The sequence below is a fragment of the Camelus ferus genome, chromosome 16 (genome assembly GCF_009834535.1).
Source record: "Camelus ferus isolate YT-003-E chromosome 16, BCGSAC_Cfer_1.0, whole genome shotgun sequence".
Taxonomy (NCBI): Eukaryota; Metazoa; Chordata; class Mammalia; order Artiodactyla; family Camelidae; genus Camelus; species Camelus ferus.
Window position 1 is genome coordinate 47,855,402 of NC_045711.1, and position 22,970 is coordinate 47,878,371.

At 45.1% G+C, this 22,970-nt stretch overlaps 1 long non-coding RNA gene across 1 annotated transcript; it reads right to left on the minus strand.

Moving 5' to 3' along the window:
• Positions 1-15,224: 15,224 nt before the first annotated feature.
• Positions 15,225-22,935, minus strand: LOC116669229. The gene is made up of 3 exons (XR_004326569.1): positions 22,852-22,935; positions 20,555-20,556; positions 15,225-15,238 (listed from the first exon to the last, which is right to left on the minus strand). It is a non-coding gene; the product is annotated as an uncharacterized LOC116669229 (long non-coding RNA).
• Positions 22,936-22,970: the final 35 nt, after the last annotated feature.

The window sequence follows — 22,970 nt, forward strand, 5'->3', positions numbered from 1 at the left end:
CAATGAAGTTTGGTTTAATATTCCAGAATCAACCTATACAACTAATCATATAACAAAATAAAGTAGAAAAACTACCTGACCATTTTAATAGATGCAGAAAAAGCATTTGGCAAAATTTAATACCCATTCACAATCTTTAAGACTCTCAGATAACTAAAACAAAAGGGAATTTCCATACACCAGAAATTGACACAACATAACAGATTATACTTCAATTTTTTAAAAAAGGGGAAATTTCCTCAATTTGATAACTGCTGTTTCAGAAAAAAACTCTACAGTTGGCATCATATTTAATGGTGCAGTTTTGAATACTTTTTTCTACTGTTGGGAACAAATAAGGTTATCTACTCTCATTTCTTCTATTTCAACATTATCCTAGCTACCTCAATAAAGAAAGAAAACAGCTTGAAGGAATAATGATTAGAAAGGAAGAAGAAAATCTGGACTTGTATACAACCTGGTTGTGTACGTATAAAATCATAAGGAATCTACAAAAACTATTAGAGCTGATGAATGAACTTAACAACACTGTCAACATACAAAGATCAACTGTCTTTCTACATGATTGACCACAAACAAATGGAAAATTAAAATTTAAAAATACTATTGACAATATCAAAAAACATAAAATATCAATGAATAAATTTCATGGAAACTGTGGGAGAACTCTACATCAAAAATACAAAACATTGCTTAAAGAAATAAAAAACAACTTAAATAGAAAGACACCTCATGTTCATAGGTTGGAAAATGCAACATTGTTAAGATGTCATGATTCTTACATTGATCTACAGATTCAATGCCATCACAATCAAAATCCTGGCAGGTTTTTAAAAAGTAGAAATTGACAAGATAATTCTATCATTTATATGGAAATGCAAAGGGCCTAAAATAGTCAAAACTTGAAAATAATATGTCATAGACCTACATGTAAAAAGCTAAAACAATAAAGCTTCCAGAAGAAAACATGGGAGAACATCTCTGCAGCCTTCGGGTAGGCAAAATTTTCTGAAGACAAAAAGGTTCTAACCATAAAAGAAAAAAAATGATAAAATGGACTTCATTAAAATTTTAAAATTCTGCTCATCAAATTATATCCTTATAAAATGAAAAAGTAAGCCACTGAGTAAGAGAAAATAATCATTTTATATATATATATATATATATATATATATATATATATATATGATATAGGATTTATATATAGAATAAGTAAATAAGTTCCATAACTCAGTAATAGAAACCCAAGCAATCCAAAGCTTTAAATAAGCAAAAGACTTGAAGAGACACTTCACAAAAGACATTGGAATGGCTAATAAGTTGAAAAGATGTTCAACATCCTTAGTCACCAGTGAAATTCAAACTAAAAGCACAATAGGATGTACATCAAAGTAGCTAAAATTAAAGTCTCAAAATACTACATATTGAGAAGATACAATCATGTAAAATAGTACAACCATTTTGGAAAACGGTTTGGCAAATAAACATACATCTGCTCTATATTCCAGCACTCCTAGGTCTTATCTAAGAGGAAAGAAAACATGCCCATACAAAGACTTACACAAGAATGTCCATAGCGCCTGTATTCATAGCCCCAAACTGGAAACAACCCAAAGGTTCACTGACAGATAAGTGAATAAAGAAATTGTGATCAAATAGATGGAAATACGGAATATGATGGAAAACTATTCACCAATGAAAAGGAACTAATTATTGATGCATGCAAGAGTATGATAAATCTCAAAATATTATGATTAGTATAATAGCCAGACACAAGAGTACATACTGAATGATTCCATTTATATGAAGTTCTAGAACAAATTTTAATCTATGGGGAGAGAAATAAGAACAGTGGTTGCCTCTGGAGATTAACTGGAAAGGGGCATGAGGGCACTTACTGGGGTGATGGAAGTGTTCTATATTTTAATTGGGGATAGTGGTTATATGGGAACATACTTTTGTCAAAACTGAATACCTGAAAATCTGTACATTTTATTGTAAATTGGACCTCAATAAAAACTTTAATCAAATATGAGTAGCCTATCAATTATGTATAAACTGGATGTTTCAAGGAATTTAAAATAATTGTTTGGTTAAAAAATTACAGTTAGCATTATACTTAATGATAAAATATTGAATGTTCGTCTCTTAGTTTGAGAATAAGACAAGAAAGTCCGGTTTTAGCCAGTGTAATTAGGCAGAAAAAGACTATGAAGATTGGAACGCAAGACTGTAATTATTTGAAGATGACAATTTTGTATGCAGAAAATCTAATAGAATCGGCAGATAAACTATTAGAGTTAATAAGTAAAATTAGCAAGGTTCCTAGATACAAGATATTCCAAATCAATTATTTTTCTATATACTAGCAATAAACAATTAGAAACTAAAGTTTAACAGAAAGCACAATATACAAGAACATTAAAAAAATCAAATACCTAGGAATAAATATAACAAAAGATGTACAAAACTGTTATACTGAAAACTAGAAACCAGTCTGAGAGAAATGAAAGATCTAAACAGAGAGCAATACCACGTTAACGACTTGGGAGACTAAATATTGCTAGGATAACAATTAGTTTATTAATTTTTAATAATTGAATGAAATATCAGTCAAAATCCTGCAAGGGTTTTTTTTTTTGTAGAAATTGACAAGCTGATTCTAAAATTTATCTAGAAATGCAAAGGAACTAGATTAGCCAAGGCAATCTTTTTTTTTGGTGGGGGGGAGGTAATTAGGCTTATTTATTTTATTTTATTTATTTTTTATGAAGGTACTGGGGATTGAAACCAGGACCTCCTGTATGCTAAGCACACACTCTACCACTGAGCTATACCCTTCCCTTGCCAAGGCAATCTTGAAGTGCAAAGTTGAAAGCCTTACCAGATAGCAAGACTTATTATTAAAGATATAGATGGATAAATAGATAGATAGGCAAATAGACCATTGGTACAGACTATAGTCCAGGAACAGACCTGCACATATATCATCACCTAATATACAACAAAGTTGCAACTGCAATTCAGTGGGGAAATGATGGTGCTTTTTCAATAAATGAGGCTACAGTAATAGAATATCCAGGTAGAAAAAAAATTGAAAGTTGGCTTCTATCTCAAACATACCCCAAAACTCATTTGAGATGGATCATAGGTAAAAGTGTGGAAGATAAAAAACAATAAAGCTCCTGAAAAAAATCATAGAAGGATATTTTTACGGCTTTGGGGAAGGAAAATATTTCTTAATCAAGACATAATAATCATTAAAGATAAAGTAAAAGATTGATATGTTTGACTTTATTAAAATTAAAAACCTCTGTTCATCAAAAGACATCATAAAGTTTAAAAAGCAACCACAGAGTCTATAAACAACTCCTACTAGTTAATAAAAAAAACAGCAATTCAATTTTCTAAAAATAGGCAAACCACTTGAATACACTTCACAAAAAAGGATGTCCAAATATCCAACAAATACATATGAAGAAGTGCTCAAAGCACTAGGCATCAGGAAAATGCAAATTACAACCTCCATGAAATACCAATGCACATCTACAAGTATGACTAAACTTTTTTAAACTGAAAATCTGTGATGGGAATGTAAATTGATATAATCACTCTGGAAAACTGCTTGACAGCTTCTATGAAAGATAAACATAGCCTGTCCTATGATCTAGCAACTCCACTCCTAGATACACAAGAAATATGAATGCATATTTCCAGTAAAAAAAAAATGTACAGCCAAAAACTGGGGAAAAAAATGTCCATCAACAGTAGAACGGATAAATTGTGTGACAGTCATACAAGAATTTTCATAATGAAAATGAAACTGCTGCATACAATATTATTGATGAGTCTCTCAGACGGCATGTTGAGTGAAAGAAATTAGGTTCAAAAGAATATGGATCACGTAATTCTATTAACATAAAGTCCAATAATAGGGGAAAAAAGAACAGACAAAACAAGTCCATGGCGATAGAAGTCAGAAACATGGTTACCTGTGGGGAGGGATAGAGGTGTCTGGGGTGGGGGGAGCTTCTGGGGACTGGAAATTGTTCTATATCTTGATCTGGAAGAGATATATATATATAGGTATATACCATATACCTACAGAAAAATCCATCAAGCTGTAAGATGTGTGCACTTTACTGTATGCATGTTATACCTCTGTTAAAAAGTTTTTAAAAGATAATGATGTTGTTAATATTAATCACCTACTATTAGCATGATTGCTATATGCTAATAAATTTGAAAATTTAGAAGTGGGAAAATTCTTTAAAAGGCATAACTTAACTAGTGGGGAGTTCATGCTTAGCATGCACACGAGGTCCTGGGTTCAATCTCCATTGAAAAAAACAAAGCGCAGTTTACCTAAACCGATACAAGAATAAATTTTAAAATCTCACTAGTTGCATATCCATTAAGGAAACTGAATCAGTAATTGAAAGCCTAGTCACAAAGAAAACTCAGGACCCAGATGGCTTCACCAGTAAATTCTTCCAAATATTTAAGGGGGAGATAAAACTTATACAACAAACTCTTCCAAAATAAGAAAGAAAAGAAGCACTTCCCAATTTATTGTATGGGGCCATTATAACCTTGAAATTGAAACATGTTAAGGATATTATGAAGAAAAAAATTATAAGTAAATTTCTCTCTTGAACAGAAATGGAAAAAAAATCTAAACCAAATATTAGCATGTCCAATAAAATAATACATAAAAAGAATAATACATAACTTCAAACTGGGTTTATTCCAGGAATGCAAGATTTATTTAATCTTAGAAAATCAAAGTTACTTATCTCTTTACCAGAATAAAGTACAAAACCCATATGATTATCTCAAAAGGTGCAGAAGAATTTGAAAAAGTTTGACACCCATTCATGATTTAAAAAAAAAAAAAACTCTTAGCAAAGTAGGAAGAGAAGAAAATTTCCGTAATCTGATAAATGCCAAACTACTGAAAGCCTTCCTCTGAGATAGAAAACAAGACAAGGATGTCCCTATCACCATTACTTAACATTGTACTAGAAATTCTAGTCACTGTAATAAAGCAAGAAAATTATACAAAGGTACACAGATTAAAAAGGAAGAATAACCATCATTATTCATAGATAATATAATAGTGTACATAGAAAATATATAGTATAAATATGTATTATGTATATACATAATTAGTTAATATTGGTCAAACCTGCTATAATCTTACTGATTTTCTGTTTACTTATTTTATCACTTATTGAAAGATGAACATTGGAATCTCTGTATTAGTGAATATGTCTATTTCTCTTTGCAGTTCTATCAGGATTTGTTTTATGTATTTAGAAGCTTTGTTATTAGGGAAAAAAACCTTTAGAATCAATCATGTCCTTTTGTTGAAATGGCCCTATTATTATTATGAAATGGCCCTCTTTATCCGTGTAATAATCTTTGCTCTGAAATCTATTTTGTCTGATATTAATATAGCCCTTTAGTGTTAGTATAACATATCCTATAGCAGTATAGCCACACCAGCATTCTTTTGATTAGTGTTAGCAAGGTATATCTTTTTACTTTTTACTACTTATGTCTTTATTTTGTTGGTGGTGGGGGGAGATAGTTAGGTTTATTCATTAATTTATTTATTTTATTGGAGGTACTGGGGATGGAACCCAGAACCTCATGCATGCTAAGCATGTGCTCTACCACTGAGCCATACCACGCCCCGACTTGTGGGCTTCCTGTAGACAGCATATAGTTGGGTCTTTCTTTTTTTAATCTGCCTTTTAATTAAGTTGTCTAGACCATTTATTGATTGCGATTATTGATATGGTTGAGTTTAAATCTACCATCTTGGTTGCACAACTGTGTACATTTACTAAAAGTCAGGCAGACCACCAGGCTCTGCCCGAGTTACCCCTCCCTGTGCTGTGTTCTGGACACTCACTCCAAGCAGTAGGCTGGGACAGCTGTAGAGCTTAAAGCTTTGTTTCTCTTTTCTTAGGGATCCTTGTCCTGTGCTGCCTGATTTCTAATGTCTGAACCCCATTGCTTCATATATTTTGTCTGGCTTTTAGTTGTTTCAGATGAGAAAGTAAACCCATTCCCTATTACTCCATCCTGGACTAAAGCAGAGGTTCAGATCATTCATTTTAAACATTCGTGTCCCTCAATTCTGTGAAATTTTCTTGTATTAACTTTTTGTCAATGTCCTGCCCTCTTCATTTCCATCTTCTTTTTCTGAAACTCCTATTAGTCAAATATTGTACCTACTGGACTAAGTATTCTATCCTTACCACTCCCATCACTGCATTTTTCTCTTCCTGGGAGCCTCTCAACAGCAAGGGCTTTGTGAATTTTGTCTGCAGTTTACCATCAGAGGCTGGAACAACACCTAGCATATAACGAGTGATCAACAAATTTTATATCTTTACCATTTTGTGCTGCTACCCTCCAAGTGATTTTAGGGGGATGTTTTACTCTTGCAACCATTCTATTGTATATTTAATGAAGAACTCTTTCTTACTCTTTAGAGCTCATTTTTCACTGCATTCTATTCTTCTTAAAATAACTATGAGGGAAGGGTGTGTTTACGTTTTTTCTTCTTCTTCTTCTTCCTTTTTAATTTTGTCTTTCTGTTTCATGCTAGGATTATAGCAGCCATGGTAATGCACCACCCAGATCTCACTTCAAGAGAGCATTTGCCATGAGGAGTGTTTTCAGCTGACAAACTTCAGCTTCCACACTTTCCGAATCAATTGCAGCGTTTGAACTGAGGACACACTTTACCCAGGCAACTCCAGCCAATTACTGAGCACAGTCGGGGGTCTTACCACCTGGACATTTCAGCCCAGCAGGGTCTCCTTTCTAGTGGGCAATCTTGGCTCTGAAGACTCTGAGACTCTGAGCCGCACCACAGTCTGAAACTCCTCCTCCCCAGTCCTCCTTCCTTCCCCCTCTTCTTTCTCACACGTCAGTCCTGCATCATGCGCAGCCCCGCAGTCTGAAGACTTTCCCCGCCTCCTCCTGTTCCCTTTCCCCTTTACTCTCCACAAGCATTACCCACAATCAAGCTCTTGCGCTTCTAACTCCATTTGATGTCTGTTTCCCAGGACCTGAACTGACACGGGAGTTTTCTTCATTTGCCAGGTGATCCTTGCACAGCCATTTGTATTTAAAGAAAGGCATTAAAAAGCAGACTGGAAGCAGGGAGGGTATAGCTCAGTGGCAGGGTGCAGGCTCAGCATGCATGAATTCCTGAGTTCAATCTCCAGTACCTCTATGTTAAAAATAGTTTTAAAAAATAATAATAATTTTTTTTTAAAAAAGCAGACTGTAAGTTCCATAGGCACAAGTGAGGCTTTTTTACTGGTTTATTTTTGTTTTTAGTGATTGGGCAAAGAGCCAGCTATTTCACTGTAAACCCTCCAATTATTAGTATATGGAATTTTTCTTCAGAGAGTTTCAGTTTCTTCAATAAGAAGCTTGTGATTTTCTGCCTTTCTGTGCAGGGCAGTGGTGGAAAAGGTCAACTGTTCATCCACCCCATGACTCACCCCCGAACCTCTGCCCAGTCTGATGCTTTCAAATCCCTTTCCCCCTTATTATCATCTGTCTTCCTCTGCCCTGGTCACTAAGTCTGTGAGTCTTCCTCAATCCACATCAAATCATCCAAAATATTGCTCAAATCCTTTTTCTGCTGAGATATCATTTTCTCTGTCCTTGTAGATTTATGCCTTCCTTCTTTCTTTAGTAACATTTTAGTGGGATCTTAAAAGGGAAAGGAGATGTAGTTCATCATCATTAACTAAAAGCCTCCACATATGATTGATATTGTCTCACGACCATCTTGGCTGCTTTGTGGAGAATGGATTGCAAAGGGACGCGCATAGAAGCAAGAAAGTCGATAAGGAGGCCACTGCCATAGCAGAGGTGCACGATGAGGGTGACTGGGACTGGGATGTTGGCAATAGGGCTGAAGGGAAAGAGATAAATCAAGATACATTAAGGTAGTGGTTTTAAAAACATGCCCGCTAATTCTTTGCTATGCCTCCCATCAAGAGATGGAACTTAATTCTCCCCTTGAACGCAGACTGGACTTAGTGACTCATTTCTAATGAATAGAACATGGCAGAAGTAACAGTGTGGGACTTTCAAGACAAGATCAGAAAAGGCATTGCAGCTTGCTCTCTGCTCTCTCTTAGGTCATTCATTCTAGGTAAGCCAGCTACCATGTTATGAGGACACTCAAGCAGCTCTGTGATGTCCACATGGCAAGGAATATATGCTTCCTGCCAACCATCAGCACTACCTTAACAAGTATGTGAATGTACCCCGTTGGAAGCAGATCCTCCAGCCCCAACCAGCCTTTGAAATGACTGAACCATCATTGACATTTGACTGCAACCTCCTAAGAGACCCTGAGCCCAGCTAAATCATTTCTGAATTCCTGACCCAAAGAAGCTTGTGTTATATGACATGGTAAATACTTATTATTTTAAGCCACTAAATTTTGGGTGTAAGATATTACATAACAAGTGATAACTAATATACCGAAATTAACACAACATTGTAAATCGACTATACTTCAGTGAAAAAAAAAAAAGAGAAAAAAAGAGGTAACTACTACAGAAAGTGAGGGAGAGAGGAATCAAAGACTTTTTTTTTGTAGTATAGTTAGTTTACAATGTTCTGTCAATTTCTGGTGTGCAACATAATGTCTCAGTCATCAGATCAGAATCAAAGACTTTTATTCTAGGTTTTGAGTCTTAAACAACTGGGTAGATGACAGTACCAATTATCAAAGTAGGAAGCTTGGAATAGGAAAAGGACTAGAAATCACAACATTGATCTTTTTTAATGGAGGTACTGGGGATTGAACCCAGGGCCTTGTGCATGCTAAGCACATGCTCTACCACTGAGCTATACCCACACCCCCTTCAAGTGGATTTTGAAATGCCTTTTAGACATCAAGTGGAGATATCAGGTAGGTGTTAATTATATGTTTCCAGGCTGGAGAAATAATTGAGAGTCCCTGGCATGGGGCTAGCAGTTAAAGCCATGGACACTCAGGGAGAAAAGGTGAAGGGTCCTGGGACCAAGCCCTGGGTCCCTCCCAACTTTAGAAGTAGGACAGAAGAGAAGGAATCAGACAAAGAAGGAGTGGCCAGCAAGACAGGAGGAAATTCAGGAGACAGTAGCAACTCTAAGCCAAGAGCAGAGAGAGTTTCCAGAAGGAAAGAGAGATCAGCTAAGGGACTAGCAGCAGAGCGAGAAGTTCAGAGAAGCAGCTCCTCCCCAGTGACAGTTGTTTTAAATTAACCAGGCTTAATAGTAAGCACAACAGTTACCATTTCCTGAGTGCCTACCAAATGCCTGGCACTTTAATACATTTTCTTGTTGAATTATCACAGTAACTGCAACATTACCCCCATTTCACAGATGAGGGAACTGAGAGGCAGAGAGATTAACTCACTCAAGATCACACAGTTTGTGAAGTGGCAAAAGCCCAGTTGAAATTCAAGCATGGGGGACACCAAAGGCCAGGATCTTGACCACAAGGGATGGGCAGGATGCCAGGGGTCTACTTTTATTTTCTTTTTGCATCTCACCATGAGTGGGTTTTCTCAGTTTTTTGTACCAGGCCCTGGGGAACCTAAGCAAATTTAGGCCTCACAGGGGGGTGTTCCCCAAAGAGTGAGCAAAGAAAGAGGTGGGAAAGAGGACCAAGCCAGGGGGGCGGCTGGGGGAGGGGGTGGAATCTGTGCCTTTTGCCTTTAAAGGAGCAGCATGCAAATTATATTCAAAGCAATATGTAAATGATATGTAAATTGCATTGCAAATGAGCATCTGTTCTTTTTGAGTCAACAGCTCAGGCACTTTTGGGTGAGCCCTCCCCAGCTTTCTCCCCAGGTTGCCCAGGGTCAGGATCTTTTGCAAGGTCTATTAAGTAAACTGGAGAAGTAGCAGGTGCCTCCTCCAAGGCAAACTGGGCTCTGGACAGGAAGAAGAGGGCTGCCTACTATGTCCAGGTAAGTCATTTATCCACACTCTCATCTGACAAATATTTGTTAAGTACCTACTGGTTGTAGGTCCAGAGGCAGATGAAGTAGACAAGTAGGAGACTCATTATTTCCAACTTCTGGGAACATATTTTAGTGGGGAAAATAAATAGATGCAGAAAAGACTCCAGTATCATCTAGAGTCTGCACCAAGTTTTCTCAGCCTCAGCTCTGTTGACATTTTGTGCCAGGCAGTTCTTTGTTGAGGGGGACTATTCTATGCATTTTAGGATATTTGTCTCTCTTTATCCATTAGATGCCAGTAGCACTCTCTCCCCATTTGTGACAACCAAAAATGTCTCCAGACATTGCCAAATGTCCTCTGGGGTGGGGGTAGGGGACCAAAATCACCCCAGCTGAGAACCACTGCCATGAGCTCTTTGGGTGAGTCAACATAGTCAGTGAGCTAGGGGTTCACCTTCAAGGACCCACGTTGTCCCATATTTTTGTATTTTAACCATTGTGGAAGGCAGACAGTCTTTCTCAAATGTCTCATCTAACTTCTTTCCATGACCTTCCCTTGACATCTCAGGTCCTCACCCTGAGCATGTGCTATTACTCAGTCCAGCCCCCAGAGATTCTTAAGATGCGATCAAGGTCACTCCTAAACTAAACGGCCCCAGCCTTGAGCCCTTCAGGCTTTCATGTCTGCTTTTTAGCATTATTCTATCTCTTCTTCCCTTGTCATCAAGTTGTCACCTGCGGGACTGTCACTTACACTCCCATCTCTACTGGCCTCCGTTCCCTTTGATTGGCAGCTTCTAGGAGTTAAAAAACTAGATTTTGCAGATCAGTGTTTTTCTAACTGTGCTCTGCCAAGCACTGGGAGTCCTGCGGGGCCTTGCAGAAACCCCTGGGGGATGGCGGGAGGGGTTGGAAAGGTTTCCAAGAGGTAGGAGGAGTAGAAAGGCAGGTTTCCCTACCCTCCAGCTTCCATCATAGCAGCTGGACTTTTCTCGGTTTTGTGTCTCCCTGCTTCTGCATGATATCCTTTGGACAAAATGTCCCAAGGATAAAAGGCGTTGTGAGACCTAGATGGGGGAGGTTGTAAGAGTAGAGGACTCCCTAACATGTAAAATCTCTGTGCTTTGGTGTGCAGTTGGTGGTGTCCATCATGGTTGTTTGGAGGTCCTTTAAGCTTCCTTCTCAGCTCCGTATTAGTGGGTGGCTGGTGGGGATGCTGACAGGAAAGCATCACTTTACATAGAGGCCAAACCCTCTGTGTATGTGAGCAGGAGACTGGACCGGAGGCAGACCAGGCCTCCAGGCTTCCACATCAGATCATGATACCTCTCCCTGGGTAGAGGAAACCCCAGGAAACGAGGGCCCTAATCCCCCCAGATAGCAAAACAGAGAGTAATTGCACTGAAGTGGCAGGAGAAAGAACTGAGGCAAGACACCTGAGGGAGGAGCAGTTGGGAGCAGCTGTGGAGCAGCCAGCTCTGGGGCAGAAGAGGGTCCAAGCTGCAGGCTGAGGGATAAGCACACCCACTTATACACACACCCCTTCCTGGCCCCTGCCCCAACCAGGGCTGAGTCCAGCACAGATAAAGCTCCAGGCCCGGCAACTTGGCAAGGGGTGGGGGAGCAGGGTCTGGGGCCACACCACATCCTCCCTTCTCTAAGAAGCCCTTTCAGCCGGACTCTTGCCAGACTGTGGCAGAATGTGTGGGGATCTTGTTCCCAAGGGGCTCGGGGGATACAGCAGCCTCTCCCTCCCCGCCCCCCAACCCCTGCCACCCGCCGACCTCCAAGCCCCACCGAACCCTCTGGACACAGGCACAATCAGGCATTTCATGCCTCACAAGGGTCAGAATGAAAAGCCTATGTCTGTCTGCTCTCCCCTCCCCCTCTTCCATCTTCAGATTTTTCCATCTGCCCTGGGGCCAAAGCCTCATCTCTCTCCCTCCTTTCCCCCTCCTGCTCGCTAAATTCTTTACAAATATCTGGGAACAGAAGGGATTGCTGTCAATATTCTGCACTGCTTGCCACTAACTCAGATCTGTCACATGCCGGGGAGGGAGTGGAGATGCAATGAGCCTCCTCTATCACTCATGAGAACCAGCCAGCTCAATGACAGCCCAAGGTCACACAGCACCAGCCAGACCTGCCGTACTCCTGCCCATTGCCTCCTTCCCACTCTGCCCTTCTCCATGGTTTGCCCTGCGGATGGGGGAAACCAGATAAGAGGATGAATCCCTCGCCACTTCCCCATGGAGCCAAAAGGCTTCTCCCTTCTGGAAAATCCCCAGACACTGAAATGACCGAGACCTGGAGGAGTTGCTGAACCTAAAAACCAAGTTCACATCAGAGGTCAATGGCTGTGTGCCCCGAGGAAGGTGGGGCTCTCCGTGCTGGCTGCTGATCTCTGATGTATTCTCCCCACCCCCCACCCGGAGACCGAAGCCAGACCAGCAGCCAGGAACTGGCGTCACCACTCTCCAAGTCCCACCGCCACCACCCGTGAGCAACCATTCCGGGGCTTGACATTCTGTCAGCTTCACACCAGCTCCCAGGGCCCCAGCCAGGAGCGCTTCCTGGATAAAATATTAAACATGCAAATCTGAGACAGTGCCTTAACGAGCGACAGACTGCACGACCACAGCCTGGCAAAGGAGACGCATGCCGTCCGGGGGTGGGGGGTGAGAAGTATATATAGATATAGACTTTGGATCTATCTGTGCAACGTGTGTATGAGGCAGAGAACAGCAGGGATGGAAAACTACCGCAGCAGCCTCCAGCTCGGGTGGCCTGAGGTCGGCAGGAGGCTGGGGGTGGGAGGTCAGGAGGCTCCTTAAAGCCCAGTTCAGAGTCGGGGATGACAAAAGCCTTTTGTGCTTGGATTCTGTGTGGAGAAGGCCAGAGACTCAGGGCAGGGGAACGGGCATTTGGTTTTGGAGAAGGAAGTTGTTTAGAGGTAAGATCTCAGGGAGGAAGTAAAGAAAGGTGGGAGACAGAGGAGGCAGAGGCCTGGGGAGTCACAGGGAGAACACCTCAACCCCAATGGGGCGCTGGAGGCTCTTTAATGTGATGCCCACCTTGGCCCAGAGGAGTCAGGAGGCTCACGTAGCACTGGGTCAATGTGGTCCCACCTTGTTTGAAATTGACATGAACCTGACAACGATGCTGCTCAAACTTGAATGGCCATGTGCTTCATGAAGATCTCGTTAATAATGCAGGTTCTGATTTAGAAGGTCTGGGTGGGGCCTGAGATTCTGCATTTCCCTCAAGTCTGGGGAGATGCCAGTGCTGCTGGTCCACTGATCCCAACTGAGCAGCCGTGATCTACAAGGAATTAGAACATGGAGCTTACTTTGGCTCAGATGGTCAAAGAACCCACAGGAGTTCTGAGGGACCCAGGGTGCTGATGAAGATGGTGTCTATCCATAGTGTTCAGTGGATCAAGGAATTGGAAACATATGGTACCTGCCTGGGCCCAAGCTGACATGGAACTCTCAGCCCAGAATGTCAGGAGCCCACAGCAGCCCACAGTAAGGCACCAACAGGGCCTAGAGTAATGTTGAGCCCAGGAGGTTCTTGAACCAATACCCACATTGCTTCAGAGTGTCATGGAGCCAGGAGGAATTGGATCTAAGTGGCACCTGCTTTGGCCCAGAGTGAGACAGCCGATGGGGTCTGCACCAACTCAGAACCACAGAGAACTAAGGTGGTGCTATGTTGGCCCAGAATGACATGGAGCTCACAAGGACTTGGGCTGATATGGCCCTGGAAACAAAAAGGGCTGCAGCCAGGGCCCCAGACAGAGCAGGGGGCTCTCCACAGCCTCTCCAGGATGCAGAAGACAGGAGGGGAGGGCCCGGAGGAGCTGCAGAGGGGAGAGGCAGGAGCCAAGGAGTGTGCCAGCTCTGGGGCTGCTGTGAGCCTGCTTTCTGTGGGCTGGGTGGGACTTGGCTGGGCCCTGGGTTGGAAGGTGTTGAGAGAGAAGGTGCCGCTGCTGCTGCTGCGACAGCTCAGATGGAGGAGGAAGTGGGAAGCTGGAGGCAGGGCAGGCACGGGGCCCTGACACGGGGAGAGCACGTCTCCCCCCACCAAAGGCCTGGTATTGGGAAGGGCCCACTGCCCTCTCCAGGGCCCTGGCATTCAGACTCCCTGCTCCCATAAATACATGGGGGGTTATGGGGTTAGGGCTTAGGGACCCCAGGTCGAGGGGTGTCTAACACTGGGGAAACTGGGGGCACTCAGGGCCTAGAGGAGTAAATGTTCTCACTCCCTGGAGTAGGAGGCCCTTCCTATGCAGCAAGGTCCCCAAGCAAGGTGCGCTGACCCTACTGTGTCCATCCCCAGGAGGAAAAAGAAAACACTGCAGGCTTATCACCACCCACCAGGTCCCTGGCAGAGAACCCCGCTATCAGTATCGGAGACTGAGGCCCTTCATCTTTCTCTTAACTAAATCTAACCCTCACTCTCCCATCCAATCAGACATCCCTCAGTCCTCTTTCCCACCCAAGTGAGAGGCTGCCCGGGGTCCACCTGCAGCTTCTCTTTCCGGGCCAGATGAAGGCAGAGGAGGAGGGGGTGGGAGAGGGGTGTTGCTACAGCAGGTCTGGTGGCATCCGGAGAGACATCAGCCTTTTTAACAAGGGAAAAAGACATTTTTCTTAACCAAAGCCTCACACAGCTGGCTATTCCATGCAATATCTGGCTCCCCACCCCACCAGCCCCAGGCCAAGAGACCCCCAATATCTCCACCCCTCTGCCTGCCTCCCCACCCCCATTCCTGGTCCCTGTGTGATAAGGTTCTCCACATCTCCTACTCCCATCTTCGGCCCTCTCCCCCAAGGGCAGGTGTTCAGAAGAGGCTGAGGGCTTCCAGGTCCAAGGATAGCTTTCCCTGCCCCTGCTTCCACTCCTGGCCCTTTTCCCCTTTCTGCCTGTTACTGCTGGAGAATCGATCCCTAGCTCCATTCCCGCCTGCACATTGACCTAGTTTCTGCCTGGATGCAGAGGGGACACGTCCTTACATGCTCCTAGACTCAGGGCCGTGCATAGCTGAGAGACCCATGCAGGAAAGCCTGACACGGGAACTTACCACATGCATCCCAAATATGCTCACACTCACGCACACATGCGTGCACGTCTAGAGACACCTCCCTAACTCAGGAACATGCCAGGACCCACTCATAGACACACACACAGGGCCAACAGACACGTGGACAGACATACAGGCCTTCATAAGCCATAGACTATTCCCCACAGGGGCACCCCACTGTCTTCATCTCCTGCTGCCAGGTCCCTAACCTCAGGCCAAAAGGAGTCACGTGACTCCCCATGCCGACACTGCCACCATGCTGCCATTGCCACGGGATCTGGGTTCCCCCAACCCAGTAATGCAGACTCCCCTCCTCCCTCCAGGTGCCCACCTTACAGAACTGTAGGTGCCTTATTTCCCCAGGACAGGACTCTACCTCCATGGTGGGGGACACCTCCCTTCTGTTTTCATGGCAACAGACTTAAGGTCATGTGACCTCGGTCTGTGGAGATCACAAGAAGTGGGTAAGGCAACCCCACTGTGGGGCCTTTAGAATCTTAATCCCTCTCAGCTGTTCCTCTGTTAAAACAAATGCGGGATTGCACAGGTAGGGAATATGAAAGCCTTTGTAAATGGTCAAACTCCAAGATATCAGTATAAGAGATCATTGTCTATTCTGCCTGTCAACGTCCGTGTGGTGGGCAGAGGGAAGGCTCAGGGCACCATCCATCTGCTTTTTCTGGGAGATCGTCCTGCCCACACCCCTCATATTTCAAACTCTGGCTCTTGACTCCCAGAATGCCTCTCCAACCTGAGTCCTGCTGTCATCTGGGTGGGCAGCCTTGGGGTCCCTGCAAAACCCAAAAGGTAGGCAGCCTCCAAGGGCCAGCCTCCCCTCCTTCCAGGCCTCAGCTTCCCTGCTTCCACCGCAGATGCTCTGTGCTCTCCTGACACCTTCATCCTCTCACACATCTCAGTTTTCAACTGAAATCTTGCCCCACCCTGCTTTCAACTCCGTTCCCCATCCAACTCCTGGATCCATCACTTCACAGCCTCATTCTGGTGGTCCTTGACTCCCTATTCCTCCCACCCTGAGCCCACCCACCTGCCTGCTGCACTCCTAGACCCCAGCCCCAGAGGCTCAGCTCAGCTGGAAAAAGTCCCCACACCAGGAAGTTTGGGGCCTCCACCAATTCCCAGTCTCCAATTGTCTCCGTATTGTCAGCAGATCCCTTCTCTCAACTTTGCTTTCTCTGATCTCCTCAAGCCTCTACCCAGCTCTTCCCCTCCCCCATGGCACTCCTCAACTGAGTCTCCCACTTCTCAGAGAAAATGGAAGCTTCTAGAAAGTACTCCAACATCCCTCCCCCACAGCTGCCAACATGCCTTGAGTGTGTGTGCGCGCACGCGCGCATGTGTTTGGGAACACACATTTTCCACCCTGTCCACTGAGCTCTGGGTCCCAGCCTCTTCCGCTCCACAGAGGCCTCACTCCCTCACTCATCCTTTTTTTCCCATTGTCTTCAACCCCTGCCTCTCCCTCAAATCCACTGTAATCTTGATTGATCCTGAGTCCCCTTCTAGATCCTTTCCCATCTCTTTTCTTTCCTTTACATCCAACTTACTCAAAAGAGACGGCTGCACTCACTGAATCTGCTTCTTTACTGCTCATCCACCCACCAGCCCCTGCCCCTGCCCTGGAAGGCACCAGAGTCACCAGTCATCTCCTAGTTCCCAAGGTCCGTGGACCTTCATCATCCCTTATTTAATCTGATCCTTGTGCGACAGTCACCACGGTTCCCCACTTTCTCTTTCTTGCTACATCTCCTCCCTTGGTTTTCATATTAGTTAGGATAAGGTATATTGTATTTGTTAAGCTAATTTTTTATTTTATTGTATTTTAATTTTACATTGTACTAGTTAGGCTAGTAACTTTCATTAGGCTAATTAGTTACACTAGTTGGGTTAGGCTGAATTGTCTTAAACTTAGATAGGTCAAGTTGTATTAGTTAGGCTAAACTCCGATAACCAAGAAGTCCAAAAAAGACAGCCTCTCCAAGAGTACAGTTTCTGTCTTTCTCCAGTTCTGAGCGAACATTCCAGGTCAGTGAGAAACTTCGCTTGCACAGCCCTTCGGAGACCCACGTTCCCTTTTCAGTGTTGCTGCAACGCCCCCTAAGGGCTTATTGGTGACTCAGGACCAAAGCTGGGTGACCACCGGGAGCTCCAGCCTCGGGGAAGGGAAAGGGAGCGAAGACAGGATATACGTGGGGTCTTAAAGCCCAGGCAGAGAAGGGCTCACATCACTTTCCCTTGGCATCCCACTGGTAGGGTCGAAATCACACAGCCACCCCTGACTGCGGGAAGCTGGGAAGCGAGTCTACCTGGGCAGCCACAGGAGCACAGACTTTGCTGGATGACAAGCAGGGGTTGCCAGAGCTTCGAAAGCATCCCTCGTATCTCCTGGCCATCCTCTCTCCTTAGTTTCTGTCCCTCAGGGTTCTATTCTTGGATCTCTTCTCACTGGACACACATGCCTGGTCATTCTTGTCCAGTCACATGCTGATGACTTCAAACATTTGCATCCCCGGCCCAGATCTCCCACTTGAACAGCAGACCCACCTGGGCACCAGGGCCAAAAGCTGGGACTCCAGCTCTACTCCACTCCCTCATCCCGCATCCAATCCCTCACTAAGCCTGGCAATGCTACTTCCTGTTTTCTCACAGCCTCCAAACTTACCTCCCTGCCTCCGCCCACCCCACAATACTTCACACCGTCTTCCAGTGACACATGGGGCTTTAAGGCCCAGTCCTCGGCCCTCTTCTCTTCTCACTTTGTAGTCTTTCCCAGAGCCCCACGTCCAGCCTCCCAACCTCCATTCCCAAGGACCCCCAGGTGACTCACATGAGTGTATCTCTGCCCCGCCCCCTTCTCCGAACATCAGCTCCAAATATCCACTTGGATGCCTCAAAAGCACTTTACACTCTGCATGCCCAAATCTGAGCTCTAGATATCCCCCCTGCTCCCACCCAGCACAGTGTTTCCTGTCTCATTGCCAACCCAGTGTCTAAAGTCAAGGTCCCAAGACTTGCTGTTGTTACCTCCCTCTCCCTTATCTCCTGGATCTAACCCTCACTATGTCTGGTCAATGGCCACTTCACTCCACATCCCAACCCCTGTGCCCATCCCTGGGGCCAGGCCACCATCATCTCTGGCCTGGACTATGACAGTAGCCTTCTCACCCATGTCTCCATATCTGCTTTGTCCCCCTTGTCCACACTGATGCCACAGTGATCTCTCCAAAGGCCACAAATCTGATTGTCACAGCCTACCTTAAAACTCAAATCTGGCTTCCCAGGGCTGTCAGAATGGGCCAAAATCCTTACCTTGGCCTACAAGACCCAACGTGACCTAGCCCCGCCCCTGCCTGTGCCAGGCACACTCAGTTCATGCACTCTCCCTCCAGACCCAGCACCGTTATCCACGCCGTCTCCCCTGCCTAGAACACTCTTTCTCCCTTCTCCTGGTTGTTAACTCCTAGTCATCATTCCAAGCTCATCTCAAGCATCATTTCCCAGAGAAGCCTCTTCTGCTCTCCCTCACTAGGGCAAACCCTCCTGGCCCAGCCCCCGGCCCCCAGAACTCCTCTCCTTCACAACACTTGTCTCAGCGGTGTGATTATTGATTAAGATTGATGCCCCCCATTGCCAGCTCAAGAAGGCCAGGACCTAGCCAGTTATGCTCACCACTGTCCTCATCTCTTGTCACATGTGCCCTGTCCTCCAGGCCATATGATCTGTTAAAGAGTCCCACTCACTCAAGCACAGTGCCTTTGGTCTGCCCATTTTGTGCTCCATCCTCAGCATCTCCTGGGTTGCCTTCACTTCACGAACTCCCACCCCCTCTGCAAGCCTCCCCTCACATATCTCCTCCTCCAGGAAGTCCTCCCTGACTCCCCTGTGTTCCTCCCTCATGCTCTACTGTTCCCTCAGGTGCTCTGATCTCCATCTCCACGCTTGTCATGCTGTTTGCTCACTTGTCTCCCTTCCTTACTCAGCTGCGAGCTTTGGGGAGAGAAATATGGGGTTTTAGTCATTTCTTATCTCCAGCCTTTAACCCATTGTCCAGGGCCGTGAATGCCTTAGTAAATGTTAGCTCTCTTCACCTCTCTTCACTGCCCCTCCCTACCCCTTTAAAACCATGCCACACAGCTTGATACATAAAGCTAACAACTGGAAATGACCCAACCATCCATCAGCAAAATATACCAGTTGTAGAATATTCACACAATGAAACACTGCAACAGGGCAATGAAAGAATAAACTACCATGACACATGACAGCAGGACAAAGCCCACAAGCATCAGGCCGAACAAAAGAAGCTGGACTCAAAAAGTATCTTCCACATTTGTGAAGGTCAGAAACAGGCAAAATAAATCTGTGGGGACAGAGGTAGCATGGCAGTCATCTCCGGGTCGGCGGGTGGGATGGGGTGGAGTTGACTAGGTGAGATCCTGGTGGAGCTTCTGGGCTGGAAATGTTGCTCACCTAGACCTGAGTGGTGATCACACATGTATGTCCATGTGTAAATGTTAATTAAGCTGGACTTCTTGTGCAATTTAAAGTAGAAAACTTTAACTCTGGGTTTTTTAAGTGCTCTAATTTGCAACAAATCATCATGAAGAACAAACCTCTTGTGTCTAAGAGTCATTTCCTGCAAGAGTTCCCTGATTTTAGGTTTTGATAACTGAAGCCCAGAGAGGGTAAACCACTCAGGTGGAGTCGCCCAGCACATCTATGGAGACCCCACATCCTAAGGAGGAGGCTCTATGTCCTGCTTTCCCCATGCAACTAAAGGCCCCTCAGGGGCAGTCTCTGTGTCTTTGTGTCTCTGGCACAGAGCTCTGTAACCTCCAGATATTGGTGAGGGACTACCCCTGGTCTATAACTGGTTGCTGCTGGAGAGGTGAAACATGGCATCAGTGTGGTCCTTAACAGCACAGACTCTAAGGGCATAAGTCTGTAGCTGTGTGGGCTTAACGTCTCTGTACCTCAGTTTCCTCATCTGCAAAATGGGGATTATAATAGTACCCACCTTATAGCATTGTTCTGAGGACTAGATGAGTGACTAAGCATAAAGCACTTAGAACAATGCCTGGCTCCAAGCCATGCAAGTGTTTGCTATGATAACTTCTATTAGGGGCAAACCCAGGCCGACAGTCCAGAGTTAAACTCTGCTCCTCACTGGCTGTGCTACCTCAGGCAAGTTGATTAACCTCTCTGAGCCTCTCTTTCCTCATCTATTAAACAGAGATAATAATACTTATCTATTGTTATAAAAGCAAAATAATGCACGCAAAACACATGGCTAAGTGCCTGGTGTCCAAGGACTATGTCTTACACATCCCTTTTCCCAAGCCCAGCTCTGGAAGGGGCTCAATTGCTTGGAAGAATTAATCCCTTCTCCACCCACCCTTTTCCAGCAAGGCGTCTTCCTTCTGGTGCTAGCAGACAGCAACATCTAGTGAACAACTCTGGAACTGCATGCTGGCCAAGGGCCATCCACCAAGCAGGGCGCAGTCTTTTAAATCAGTCTTTCAAAATACGCACTCTGCATTGGACAAGTATTCATTAGGTGCCTGCTGTGTACAGGACTTGGATCTAGGACCTAAATAAAATGAAGCAAGAGATATAAGATGAGTGTAGAGGGGTATAAGGAAAAAATCACAAACAATTATAACCTTAGCATCAGTACCCTAATTTTTTAGTCTTAAAACATAAACACTATGTAGGGGGACTTGGCACACTGAACAGTGATTTCTCGGGAAGTTTCTACAATTGCAGGAGTGATTTCCAAGTGGCCATTTTGTGTCAATGACTCCCAGCTAAGGCCAAAGCAATGAAATGAAAGCTTGAGTCAGAGAAGTGATTCCCTTCGCGTAGCCTGACTATCTTCCCAGGTTCTCCATGGAGAGGAGGAGCAGGAGTGTTTGGCTCCAAAGTTTGTATTCGTCCATCACACCTTACAACCCCTTCCCTAGACAGAAACAAGTGAAGCAGGTCTAGAGGTAGCACAGATCACACCCAACTGGGGGAATCAAAGAAGACTTCGTGGAGGAAATGGCATATCAAACGGGCTTTGGGGAATGAAAGTAGAGCAAGGGTAAGTGGCTGGGGAAGGAAGGGCATTCCTGCGTGATGGACCACATGGCTTGTAAAGTGAAGTAACAGGGATAGGCTAGACAGGAGAGTTAGGGCCAAATCACAAGGGACCCCAGATGACAGGCCAAGGAGACTGCATTTAATAAAAGCAGAGGACACACTGAGGAGGGAGAAAACCAGAGATCCAGAAACTAGTTAGGTGGCTACTATAACAGTCCAGACTAGACTCATGAGATAAGCATAAAGCACTTAGAACACTTGCACCACAATTACCTCCCCCACTGCCCCCCCCCAATAAGTTTAAAATAGCAATTAAAGATACTTTTTAAAAAACACTTCACTACGATGGAGAGAATAAAAGAGACATGGGCAAGGCTAGAAACAGGGGGAGGTTGGGAAATAGATAAGCTGGAGTCAAAGGGGAGGACCCAGGTGAGAACTGAGTCTTGGGGAGATGATAAGGAGAAAGGCAGAGCTGGAACCAGAACGTGGACTTGATCGGGGGTAACTGATATGAGTAGAGGGTGGAGGCAATGAGCTGGATCTTCAGAAGGGTGAGTCTGAGTTGCCAGCATCTATGTGGAGATAAGGCACCAAAATTTAGGGGAGTACTTTGGGAGTCACTTACCTGTGCCTGTGCAAGCAGGAGACTTGGGAGAAGACCAAAGGAGTCCTGTGGGGAGGGTAGATGCCACCTGGACATCATCAGTCTCCCTCTTTTTAAAGTTTCCTGGAGGTGAGGAAGATGAGGAGGCACAGAAGACAGGGGGAACTTTGGAGAGAGAAAACCAGGGACCCTGGTGAGAATCCAGTAGCGTCATAGGTCACGGAGCAATTCAGGGGTCAGGGCAGCCGGGAGGCAACCATTGGATTTGTGGTTGGGGGTTGTCATGGGTGACCCTGGAAAGAGCAGTTTCGGGGGCAAAAGTCAAGCCACAAAGATTTAAGAGGCAAGAGGCAGAGGGTGTGGACGGCGGAGGCTCCCAGGGGGAGGGAGGTGATGGTGAGCAGAGCTGCATTGGGGCAGGCAGGCAAGATGCCTTGGGAACAAAATTTAAGGAGGCGCTCACTCTCGGAGTGAGCAGGTGGTCTTGATGAGGAGGGGCAGACACCTGGTCCCGGAGCTGTTGAGAGGTAGAGACCCTCTGAAACTAAAGGAACCGAAATAAACCAGTAAAAGACCTTAGAGACCCAGACAGAAGCTAAGACCCTTCGACCTCCACCTCCAGCCAAACACATGGTGGCCAGTGATGGCAGAGCCTTGGAGAACACGAAGGCTGGGGGAGGGGAGGGATGGAAGGAGGATGCAGCAACAATCTGGAAACACAGCTGGAGAGAGACCCCAAGAGAGTGGAGGAAACCAGGGAGGGAGGGAGAGCATCCTGGGACCCTCCTGGGGAGATTCCCTGCACCCTGCCTGGGTGAGTGTTGGGGGAGGGAGAGTCCCAGTATCCTTGAGTCAGCCTGGGGAAAGCAAGGGGTCCAACTCTACTCTTCCCTCAGGCCGTTTCAACTCAGAGACTTGTGTCCCCAGCACAAGAAGGGCGGGACAACCCCCCCACCCCAGTACATGCTTCCATCCCCCCTTCCTAGGATTTAGTTTCTATAGTGGGCTGAATGGTCGTGCCTAAAAAGCTCCCGCCCTAACTCCCCTGCCCCCGGAACCTGTGACTGTGACCTTATTTCGAAAAAGGGTCTTTGCAGATGTAATTAAATTAAGTTTGTCAAGATGAGATCATTCTGGATGATCTAGGTGGGCCCTAAATTCCATGACAAGTGTCCTT